Genomic DNA, 12146 nt, shown 5'->3' with positions numbered 1-12146 from the left:
AGATGATATGATATGATATGGGCCCTAACCCTCTATAAACCCTAGAGGTTTTTTTTTCCTTACTAAGGAGTTTTTGGTTCCTCTCCTCTGTTATCTTCTGGTCTTTTCTATTCTGTATTCACAACATATATGGTCACTTGCTTTGTTAAGTGCCTTGGGCAACCTTGTTGTAAAAGGTGCTATATAAAAAATAAATTGAATTGAATTGAAGATGAGTCGAGAGAACAATTCCTTAATCCTTTCAGTGAAGTTTTCTGAATAGGTTAAGGACTAAATAATTTTTTTGCCATTTTATAACATAATTAAGAAGTTGGAAGTTTGATTTAAAACATTTTCAGAGGTTTATCTTTAAAGGAATGTTTAAAAATGTAAGTTGTCTCTTAAACAAAGGTCATTGTTTGTTCATTGGAATAAGTGTCTCCAGATAATCAGTTAAGCAACCTAAAACAATTGATGATTGTAAATATGACAAGATTGTCGTATTGTAAAAGCTACAGTAAAGTGTAAAGTATATAGATGTTGAATTCTTTTGTTTTTGTCTTCAACACAAATATATGCAGATCTTATCATTTATTTTACTTTTCTGTAGCAGCCGCCTGCCAGTCAGGATGCCAGGAGGTACATGATATGACCCACAAGTACTTAATAATGCAGAGAAGAGCATATGGGAAAAAGAAAATGACATTTATCTATTAACACACCCAGAAGTCAGAAGATGGGTGATGGGACAGCATTTCAAGACCAGACACTGGAAGTTAAATTGAAGTTTTAGAAGTGATTCTTTGTGTTTTGCTTCAACACAATAATATGCTCACATGATTAATTTTTACATAATGCCTGATATTCATTACAGTCCAGGGTTCCCAGGAGTACACATGCCACAGCCAAAATGTGACTAGCTAAAGTACAGCAGACCATAGAGGAAGAACTCTTGCCCACATTTATGTTTCTGCTCTGAAAGGCACTGGATAAAAGTATGTCACATACTGCTGTTCAGCTGCTGATTTTGTGCAAAACATTGCATATGAAAGATTGGAGTGTCAGCATTCTATGCATTTCAGACATGAGTATTATATGTATAAGTTAGATTTGCAACATGTTTTAATAACTGAAAAATTGTAATATCGCATAGTTTGCTTTGGTTTCCTTCAGGGGCTCTGGTTTCTACCCATCAGTCCGAAGATATATTGGTGGGTGGTTAAACGGATTCTGGTCAAATTGGCCCTAGGTGTAAGTATATCTATCTGTATGTGCGTCTGGCATCCTCAGAAGAGTGCTTTATGTTTTAGTTTCTTAATTTCTCTTGATTACTACAGTTTATTTGGAATAATACATTTGTGATTAATGTTAAGTGTTATTTTAATCAACGGAATGTCAATGAGTTAGTACTTATCCTTAAATAACATGCAGTAAAAATGGAAATTTCAGACAGATTATCAGCCAAAGTTTTTGTAACTAAACTGAGATTCCTGTCTTAAACATGCTGCATATGTTTATGGTCATCTTGAAAAGTGTTTCATCACAATGTAAACGTATATTAAACAGATAACATACTCTATAAAGATGATTTATCTTTTGACTATTTTAAGTCCATACTTCACTTGAGTTTGGAAATTATGCCATATATATGCCGAATTTTCTGATTTTTCTTGATTACAGGAAAGCACCACAGTCCATGTGATCTTATTATCTGTGACCAGTGTTGGACCGCTCAGTCAGCACTACATGGTTATGAAAATTCTTTGGAAACTGGATTCCCAAGATGAAGATTTAACATCATCAATGACATTACTAACATTAAAAAAAGTCCTAAAACTAGAGGGGTCTACATCTTACTAACAATCCAGACAGGGAGGAGATGATATGGTCCGTTTCCAGTGGTGGCACAAGGGTGAAGTGGTGTGCAATGACCATGATGACATTCTGGCAGTGCTGGCTCAGTTCAAAATCACAAAGCTTTTCCTTTTTACCTGTCATTCCAAAAAGGACACCTTTGGAAGAAGAAGAAATCAATTGAGGAGAAGAAACAATATTGAAAAATAGGGGACACATTTTATAGGGAGTGTAGGGCTGATGCTGAGCTGAACCGTGGGGTAATGCATTTGGCATTTGTTGAAACAATCAGTTGCAGAGGGATCTTGAGAGAAGAGGTGAGTCCGATATCTAGGAAATCCCCTGCAACACTAGGATCAATGAAGGCCGGAAGAGACCGGTGACATTCACCCCTGGAAAGAGCTGCTGGAAGTGAGAGCCCAGAGGAGAACGGGGAGAAAGAGGGCTCTGGCCATGGAGACGAAGTGGGACTGGACGTCGGATTGACGTTCTTGTAGTCTTAAATCAATTCCATTTCAGACTCGTGAAATGAAAGCCTCCAGGGTAGGGAAGTGGAGAGCTAATTGGACGAGGTGATCCTTAAGTTCATTGGAAAGCCCACGACTGAACTGATGAATGAGGGCATCAGGACTCCAGGGACTAGGGAAGCCAAAAAGTGGAGTTCATCAGCATAATCCTGAAGGGAACGAGCACCCTAAGCCTGGCATGTTGTACCACAGAATCGCTTTTAAACCTTATCTCTGGTATACTCAGTTCCTATTGCTGAATGCATGATGAAAGTATTGCTTACAGGTGTCTGACATAGAGCACTGTGACACCCTTTGAGACAATACTGTGCATGTTTCACAAATTATCATATTTTATTAGAGCTTACATTTTGGCTGCAGATCTGCAGTCTGGCCGACAGGTCTTTGAAGAAATGACAAATTCTGGATCATGTCAAAGGAGCAGGAAAAGTGTATTCAGTGACGTGTTTGCAGTGATTCTGTGTCTCCAGCTTCAACACAGTGAAATATATATATGCTTGTGTGATTTACTGGTACATGCCCAGGGCAATAATCAGGATCAGGATTTAGCTCCAGATGCACCAGAGATAGTGTTGTGAAGTACAGCAACCCACAGGATCACAAGGGTGGATTCATTGCACTGTTTCTACTTAAAAAAACAGCATATACAGATGTGTATCAGCATAGTACTGCTTACAGATCTCGGAGACTGATCCCTGTTACTGTTGACAGAAACCTGTGCTTGCTGCCCAAAATTCTAATATTTTACTAGAGCTTACATTTTTGCTGCGAATCTGCAGTCGGGTCGACAGGTCTTTTAAGAAATGACAGATTCTTGATCATGTCAAAAGAGCAGTAAAAGTGTACTTAGTGAAGTGTTTTCAGTTGTAGAAACCAAGAAATTTGGGCCTGAACTGTTCGTTCATCCAGCCAAGCTTTATTGTATGCATATAAGGAACCACAATAAGGACCATAATAGTTATAGTACCTATCATAGCTCGAAAGGGATATGGCTCTACACAAGTTATATATACATTTCTCCACAACCTCCCCCTCTTGTCTTTGATCCAGGAAATAGAAACCTTCCTTTCTCATCAGGGGTTTAGTGTTGTAGGCATCCTCTCACGAGGCACCAATAAATGTAGGGGTTTGTGCATTTTCTGGGACAATTATTAATTGTAGCAGTAAGTCACAAAATGATTCTTTGATGGCTATTGAAGACCGACCTTATGGCATAACTCAGCTTCGCACACACACGGATACTAATACATGACAATACATTTATCAATACATAAAATGTGCATATAAACAGAACAGATCTTATTGTGAGTGTAGCAGAATACAAAAGGTATATATTCAATCATGAAGAGTTACAAACCAAGAGGGACATACATTCAGTATACTGTTCATTTAGACCGTTTCGTAAATTAACTTGGTTACAACTTCTACACTAGATACTCAAATGCAAGTACATCACTCATAGGAATTAAATTGATATCAGCTGGTGTTGAGGTAACAATTGAATTCTCGAGCTGTAATGCAGAATGTTGAATACTCATCCAATCTGTGTGGATTCAGATCTTCCGTGGACACAAAGAAGCAGTGGCAGGCTGTTGCTGTGTCCAATCGTTGCTCTCTGGCCCGGTGCCAGCAGTGGCCAGTGTGGGAAAAGGAGGGAGTGATTCCTGCTGCGATGCGCTGCTGATGCTCTCTGAAGACCGGCTAGTTAGTGTTGGCTTTACTAGCGAGTTTGTGCACAGGAGAAAAGTGACTGTGGGTTCAAGCAGGTCATACTCTTTAGACAGGAAGAAGACCGGTTCGTTCCTGATGAAGCGGTAGTCCTGAATACTGATATTCAGCTGTCCACAGTTCCCACCGTAGTTCACTTGTTGACCAGGTGAGCATTTGCGGTGGGTTCACGAGGCTTGCTGCTAGGCTAACCTTGGGTGGATCCTTTGGTTACGGTCTGGCGACCTCCGTTCTCGACTCTTAGATCAAAGGAAAGTCCTGGCACTCGGACACACTGGCCGTTACATGATTGTCGGGGCTGAGTCTTAGAATGTTCAAGAGGAGCCCTGAGTCTGCGAATGTCCAGGAGAAGCCCCGAAAAAGCCTGTTTTAACTGGAGGAACTACGGTCGTTCATTGGTTGAAAGTTCCGTGGGCATCCGAGACCCACGTGGGGTTAACCTGCTCTACCAGTTCCTGATTGGCTGATGATGAGTAACAAAGCACTCTGACCTTAGGGTTGTAAACAACTTGGGATGAGACTCTCCCAGACAGTAAGGCGTCAGAGATGACCATTTATTAGGGTTGCTGGAGAATCTCAACATTGGGAGTTGATCCTTATCAGGACACTCTATTGGCTAGAAAAACACCTTAAATGTGAACCAAATGGAATGGCCTCTCTGTATCCAGCACCACTTGAGATGAGGGAGAGAGAGACTGGCAAGGGAGCAGCAAACTTGATTCCTGTATTTTAATAAGCCTTGCCACTACAGTGTAAACATTCACCATTTGGGTAAACATTCACCATTTGGGGGTAAGTACAGGGTGGGGGGGAAGCATCTGTGCTCAAGCAAGCGTGATAATAATAATAATAATTACTTACACTTATATAGCGCTTTTCTGGACACTCCAAACAAAGCGCTTTACAGGTAATGGGGACTCCCCTCCACCACCACCAATGTGCAGCATCCACCTGGAAGATGCGACGGCAGCCATAGTGCGCCAGAACGCTCACCACACATCAGTGGGGAGGAGAGCAGAGTAATGAAACCAATTCATAGATGGGGATTATTAGGAGGCCATGATTGGTAAGGGTCAATGTGAAATTTGGCCAGGATGCCGGGGTTACACCCTTACTCTTTTCAAGAAACGCCCTGGGATTTTTAATGACCACAGAGAGTCAGGACCTCAGTTTTGCGTCTCATCCGAAGGACGGCGCCTGTTTACGGTGTAGTATCCTCTCACGAGGCACCAGTAATGTAGGGGTTGTGCATTTACTGGGACAATTCTTAATTGTAACAGTAAGTCACAAAATGATTCTTTTGATGGTATTAGAATCCAACCTTGCGGGATAATTCAAGCAACGCACACACACAGGTACTAATACACGAGAATACATTTATTAATACATAAAATGTGCATATAAACATAACAGATCTTATCGAGAGGGTTAGCAGAATACAGAAGGTATATATTCAATCACGAAGAGTTACACATACCAAAAGGACATACATTCAGTATATCATTCATTTAGACCGTTTCGTAAATGAACTTGGTTACAACTTCTACACTAGATACTCAAAAGCAAGTTCATCACTCATAGGAATTAAATTGATATAAACTCAGGTTGAGGTAACAATTGAGTTCTCGAGCCGTAATGCAGAATGTTGAATACTCATCCAATCTCTGTGGATTCAGATCTCCTGCAGACACAAAGAAGCAAAGGCAGGCTTATTGCTGTCCAATCGGCACTCTCTGGCTCGGTGCCAGGCAATGCTGTTGCCTTGCGCCGTGATGGGAGATTCCTGCGATGCGGTGCGCTGCTGATGCTCTCTGAAAACCGGCTAGTTAGTGTTGGCTGAAACTAGCAAAGAGTTTGTGCACAAGAGGAAAGTGACTGTGGGTCCCAGCAGGTCAGGAAGAAGACCGGTTCGTTCCTAATGAAGCGCTAGTTCCGAATAATGATTCAGCTGTCCACAGTTCCGACCTGTTCACGAGGCTTGCTGCTGATGCTAACCTCGGGTGGATCCTTTGGTTACGCTCTGGCAACCTCCGTCCTCGACTGTTAGAGCAAAGGAAAGTCCTGCACTCGGACACACTGGCCATTACGTGGTGGTCCGGGCTGAGTCTGAGGATGCTCAGGTGGAGCCCTGAGGCTGAATGTCCAGCAGGCGCGCTGTGAGAATGTCCTGCGCTTGGGAACTGTGTTCCCTTGGGAACCTTGTGCTGCCCTGGAATTGTTCTACAGGCGCTCTGTGTTGCCTGTTTTTACCTGGAGGACATGCAGGTTGTTCATTGGTTGAAAGTTTCATGGGCATCAGAGGCCCACATGGGGTTAACCTGCACTACCAGTTCCTGATTGGCTGATGATTAGTAACCATCAATACTACAGTATGTGATTGAAATATTTATGTCATGTGTGGGTATTTCTCCCATGTATTAATCACAGGCAATGTCAACAGAATAGAAACATTCACCATTTACACCATTCATCGTTTACTGCAGTATTTTTTTCAAATTCAATGCATTTCTATTCCTTTTACCTTTTCTCAGTTTTTCCTTTCCAAACTTGTAAAGTCAGTATCTCCACCTTGTGGTCATTGTTAGTAATGTCTTATTTTGAGGGAACATTGTTTTTCAGGGCATTCAACAGTGCTAGATGTTTTTTAAATTGAAGGCCAATAATAATACATAATGTGAGTTTGTTTAAAAAATAAAATGAAAGGAATGCATTTTTATGAGGAAAACAATGTTGATATTCCCAAGATAATCTTCCTTAAATCGTGTATTGCATCATTGGGACACTTTGTGGGCTTGAACTACAAAGATTTTCCTGTTCTATGGTACAAGATAAATAAAAACAAAAGCATGTATTTTATTTAGATTTTTTTAAAAACACATAAAATAACTAATAATTTATTTAGTTCACATAAGTGAAATCACTTTTAGTATATTTAGTCCCTAATGTACAATGCAATGATAATTTGTGCAACATGCACAGGTGTGTCTCAAAGGGCACAGTGTTCCATAATCCAGAGTGCTTCATAGTTTCATACTGCCAAAACATAAGCAGCTTTTGCATAGTAGACCAAATAATAGCAGAAAGGTAACAGCGATACCGCACTACAGCATAACTGTTTTTCTTTTTAATTTAGAAATAAAAACAGTATTTTTTCAAATTCAATGCATTTCTATTCCTTTTACATTAACACACCTTTGCCTTTCCTAACTTGAAAGGTCAATATCTCCACCTTGTGGTCATTGTTAGTAATGTCTTATTTTGAGGTAAACATTTTATTTCAATTCTCAATTTTGTGATTTTATTTTTATAGATTTGAATTGTTCATTCAGCAGTGCTAGATTGTTTTTAAATTGAAGGCCACTACTATACATAATATGAGTTAATTTAAAAAATAAAACGAAATGAAAGGAATGCATTTTTATGGGGAAAATAATGTTGATATTCCCATGATAATCTTCCTTAGATCATGTATTGCATCATTAGGACACTTTGTGGGCTTGAAATACAAAGATATTCCTGTTCTGTGGTACAAGATAAACAAAACAAAAACACATTTTTATGGAGGCATACATGATGCTGAGTTTTAAACTGGGGATAATAGAGAATAAATGGAAGCTCTGAGTCCCTGCTTTCACGTGCATTTGGTTTTACGCTTGTAGTATGCACCATTTTGGAGATATGAATGAAAATATTCCATCAATTTTGTCAATATTTAAAAAGAGGTCTTTTATCTGAGGGTCTTTTATCTTACAGATTGTGTTTGAGGCTTGCTGTTGTAGCGGCAAGGCTTATTAAAGTACAGGAATTAAGTTGCTGCTCCCTTGCCAAACCTCTCTCTCCTTCATCTCAGTGGTGCTTGATACAGAGAGGCCATTCCATTTGGTTCACAATTAAGGTGTTTTTCTAGCTGATAGAGTGTCCTGATAAGGAACAACTCCCAAGGCTGAGACACATCAACCACCCTAACAAATGGTCGTCTCTGGCATCTTAAAGTCTGGGAGATTCCTAAGGAAAGTCTTATTCAAAGTTGGTTTACAACTCTAAGGGCAGAGTGCATTGTTACTCATCATCTGCCGATCAGGAACTGGTAGGGCAGGTTAACCCCACGTGGGTCCCTGATGCCCATGAAACTTTCAACCAATGAATGACCGCAGTTTCTCCAGGTAAAACAGGCCGCACAGAGTGCCTCCTGAACATCTCTCGACTCAGCGCCTCCTGGACATTCTTATACTCAGAGCTCCTCCTGAACATCCTCAGACTCAGCCCGGACCACCACGTAACGGCCAGTCTCAAGAGTCAAGAATGGAGATTGCCAGCGCGTAACCAAAGGATCCACCCAAGGTTAGCCAGCAGCAAGCCTCGTGAACAAGTCGGAACTGTGGACAGCTGAATCACTATTCAGAACTAGCGCTTCATCAGGAACGAACCGGTCTTTTTCCTGACCTGCTGGGACCTGCAGTCACTTTCCCCCTGTGCACAAACTCTGCTAGTAAGCCAGAACTAACTAGTCGGTCTTCAGAGAACCCACTGCTAGAGCATTGCAGCAGGAATCTCTCCCACCACGTCGCACGCCGCAACAGCACTGCTTGGCACCGAGCCAGAGAGCGCCGATTGGACACAGCAACAAGCCTGCCACTGCTTCTTTGTCCTCAGAAGATCTGAATCCAACATTCTGCATTTCAGCTCGATAATTCAATTGTTACCTCAACCTGAGTTGATATCAATTTAATTCCTATGAGTAATGTACCTGCTTTTGAGTGTCTAGTGTAGTTGTAATCCAAGTTAATTTACGAAACGGTCTAAATGAATGATATACTGAATGTATGTCCCTCTTGGTATTTGTAACTCTTCGTAATTTAATATATACCTTTTGTATTCTGCTAACCATCATGATAAGATCTGTTATGTTTTTATGAACATTTTATGTATTAATAAATGTATTGTCGTGTATTAGTATCTGTGTGTGTGCGTTGTTTGAGTTATCCCACAAGGTTGATTCTAATACCATCAAAAGAATCATTTTGTGACTTAATGCTACAATTAATAACTGTCCCAGTAAATGCACAAACCCCTACATTTACTGGTGCCTCGTGAGAGGATGCCTACACTGTTTATGAAGCCTTCTGCCTTTGGCTCTACTTCATAGTATGTTTGCCACACAAATCTGTGCTTCTTCCCAGGTTCTTCCTCATTTAACTCATATAACTCATCTGTTTCTTTCTACCTATGTTTAATCAGTTCCAAGTCGATTGGATTATTATTCTTTTTAAGTTGGTCTTCTAGACATTGTCATTTTTTCTCCAATCTTCCATATTTTATACTCCCTCAGTTTCTTCTGAGTAGTAGTGATACCTATAGATACTGCTATAGATAGATATTGCCTTGGCAGCTTCCCAAGTATAGCAGGGTTCACTTCTTCGTTATCATCGTTCTCTAAATATGACTTGACTTCTTTTTTAATTTGATAATCACATATTTATGCTTGAGTATACCTGTATTCAGTCTCCAAACTGTATTTCTATGTCTTTATCTTGGTGTAAAATAAGATACACAGCTGAATGATCCGACAAATCACTGTTTTCTATTATACATTCTTCCACCTCATGCCTATTACTATTAAACATGAAAAGTCATCTATTCTGGAGTATGCTGAGTGTGGGACATTATGGAGTATGCTGAGTATTTAACATTAAATACCGCTTCTTTAAAATTTCCATACACAACCAGCAAATAATGGCGTGATATATATGCTGGCAACTTGAAAATATAAATCCAAACAACATGAACAGTAAACAAAAAACAATTTAAAAAAGAATGACTTCCACCGATGGGGTCAAACGGTGATCTGCTTCCTTCCCAGGAATGGAGGGGAAGTTCCCATGTCCTTTGGGGGCCCCTCGCTCACACCAGCAGGTGAATTAGCTCCCCCGCTCCGTCTATCTCTGCCAAGAATGAAGCTCCACCTTCCCGGTCAGTTTGCAAAGTCACTGTCTAACAATAGGTCTTTCTATATCATATACTGTATATAATACAAGCAGAAACGTCGTCTTCTTATCTATTCTTATGTATTATAGTTCCCAAATATGACTGATATGCAACAAAAAGTATGCAGTGATTTTACAATGTTTCTTGGTTTATATCTGCTGTGGGTGAAATTCATCCGTTTATTTTTATCCTCTCCGAACTGCATCGATGTTATATCCTCTTTCTTCAGGTTCTCTAGTGACTCGTCAGCATTATTGTAAAGCTGTGTTCCTGCCCCCCCCTGGATTTGCATCTTGACCAGATAGGGTGTCTGAAAGGGTGCTCCTCTGTTTCCAGTGTGTCTGTCTTTTCTAGTTGTTCTTGAATCTGCTCTGTGAACACTTGGTGGATGGTGTGGTTAGCAGGGCCTACTTGACCCTGCATAGAGCGGTCATCTGAAGCACATGGTTGGACTGTATGCATGACATTCGCTCTCATGCTCAAGGCTGCTCATTACTCCTTCTGGTTAAGGAATCCCTTGACAGCATGATTTCAATCGTATGCTGGGATAGGCAAAATATCCCTGCTCTCTCTTCATCACTGACACAATTCTGCCCAGTAAAATAAATGCATCTGATCCTCTAGTAAAACTCACGAGGAGACTCAGATGTCCGTGCTTAACCCAGTGGAAAGCAACAGCCAATACCTGACCAATATGGATAAAATATTCCTATATCATAGCTTGACATCAAAATGGTTACAGATTTTTGGTCCCTGCCTTGCCTTCTACTCACCTGGTAGTTTTTCTCACTAAAATAATGTAGCGTTTTCAGGCTCCCTCAGGACAAAGGACAAGTGGAGACGTGATAGTAAACCAAGCAACTGCTTTATTCTCCTAACGAAACCACACAAAAACCAAACACAACCTATACACACGAGGAGACTGACAGAACACATACACATATTTAGGGTGGTAATTACTTAACAACAGGCTATACACTTATAAGGCTACACAGGACACTAAAGCTCTTACGACACTATTTACATATGCAGGGTCAGTTGCTGGTCATCGTGCTGAGGCTCAGACTCCCCCTGGCTACAACTCCCAGCCTGCTCCGCGGTACTATGAGCGCCTAGGTGTGCTTCCTCCTCACCACCGGGCAAGGGCGTTACAATAACTTTCTTTGGTTCCATAGCTTCAGGCATGAACTGGAACATATCCTTTAGCTCATCAACTTAGGTCTTGACATTACAACCAGGTATTGTCAGATCAAACATTTCTTGTATATTGTTAGCCATCTAAATTAGTGGAGGTTAAATCCGCTGCCTTACCTACAAAATGGATCAAGGACAGGACGGATACACCTGAGCGTCCTGTATAGGGCTCTTTCTGATCCACTCGGAGATCCTAGTCTAGAGATTCTCTGAGCCCAGGCTTCCTGAATGCACTTGCACCCTTGGCCCCTACCTGAGACACGTATGCTCTGCTTGAGATCTCTGATTTCTTGCAGGGCAGAGTCTTGTTCCTTGATCAATATTTCTCTTTGTTCAGTTATTCGTTAGTCTTGTTGTATGAACTTTCCAATTTGATTTCCTGATCATGCAAGCTTACCTGTATCTCTTTTGTGCCCTCCTCCATGACAGAAGGTCTTCTATTTTCTATTTTCACTAACGCTTCTTTGAGTAGTTTCTTTTTCTGTTCATTTTCCATTTTCTTTTCACTGATTATGCCCAATATTTTGAATTGCTCTTTTTTATATTCCTCCAGCTTACTCTTCTTCTGAGATACTGAGCTTTTGACAGCTCAGTCAGTGTCAATTCAAATTTATCTAGAGCAGTTTAAAACTAAACTGGATAAGACTGGGACCCTTCCTTTTTAAACTAGGAAATTGTCCCGGCTGGGATTTCTGCATTGGTTTTTTCAATCTGAAATCTAAAGTCAGACTTCTTAGGACTGTCCCAGTAACCAGGGTTGTCACTTTCAGAGACCTTAATTATAAACTACTGTACTTCAGATTATCTGGCAGCCATTTCTATTTTTCAGGGAAACAAAAGACTCTTTTTAGAATTTTACCTCTTAAGACACCTTACTAC

This window comes from Atractosteus spatula, chromosome 17 (assembly GCF_055471065.1).
Source record: "Atractosteus spatula isolate fAtrSpa1 chromosome 17, fAtrSpa1.hap1, whole genome shotgun sequence".
NCBI lineage: Eukaryota > Metazoa > Chordata > Actinopteri > Semionotiformes > Lepisosteidae > Atractosteus > Atractosteus spatula.
Note: the sequence above shows the minus strand (reverse complement) of the source record.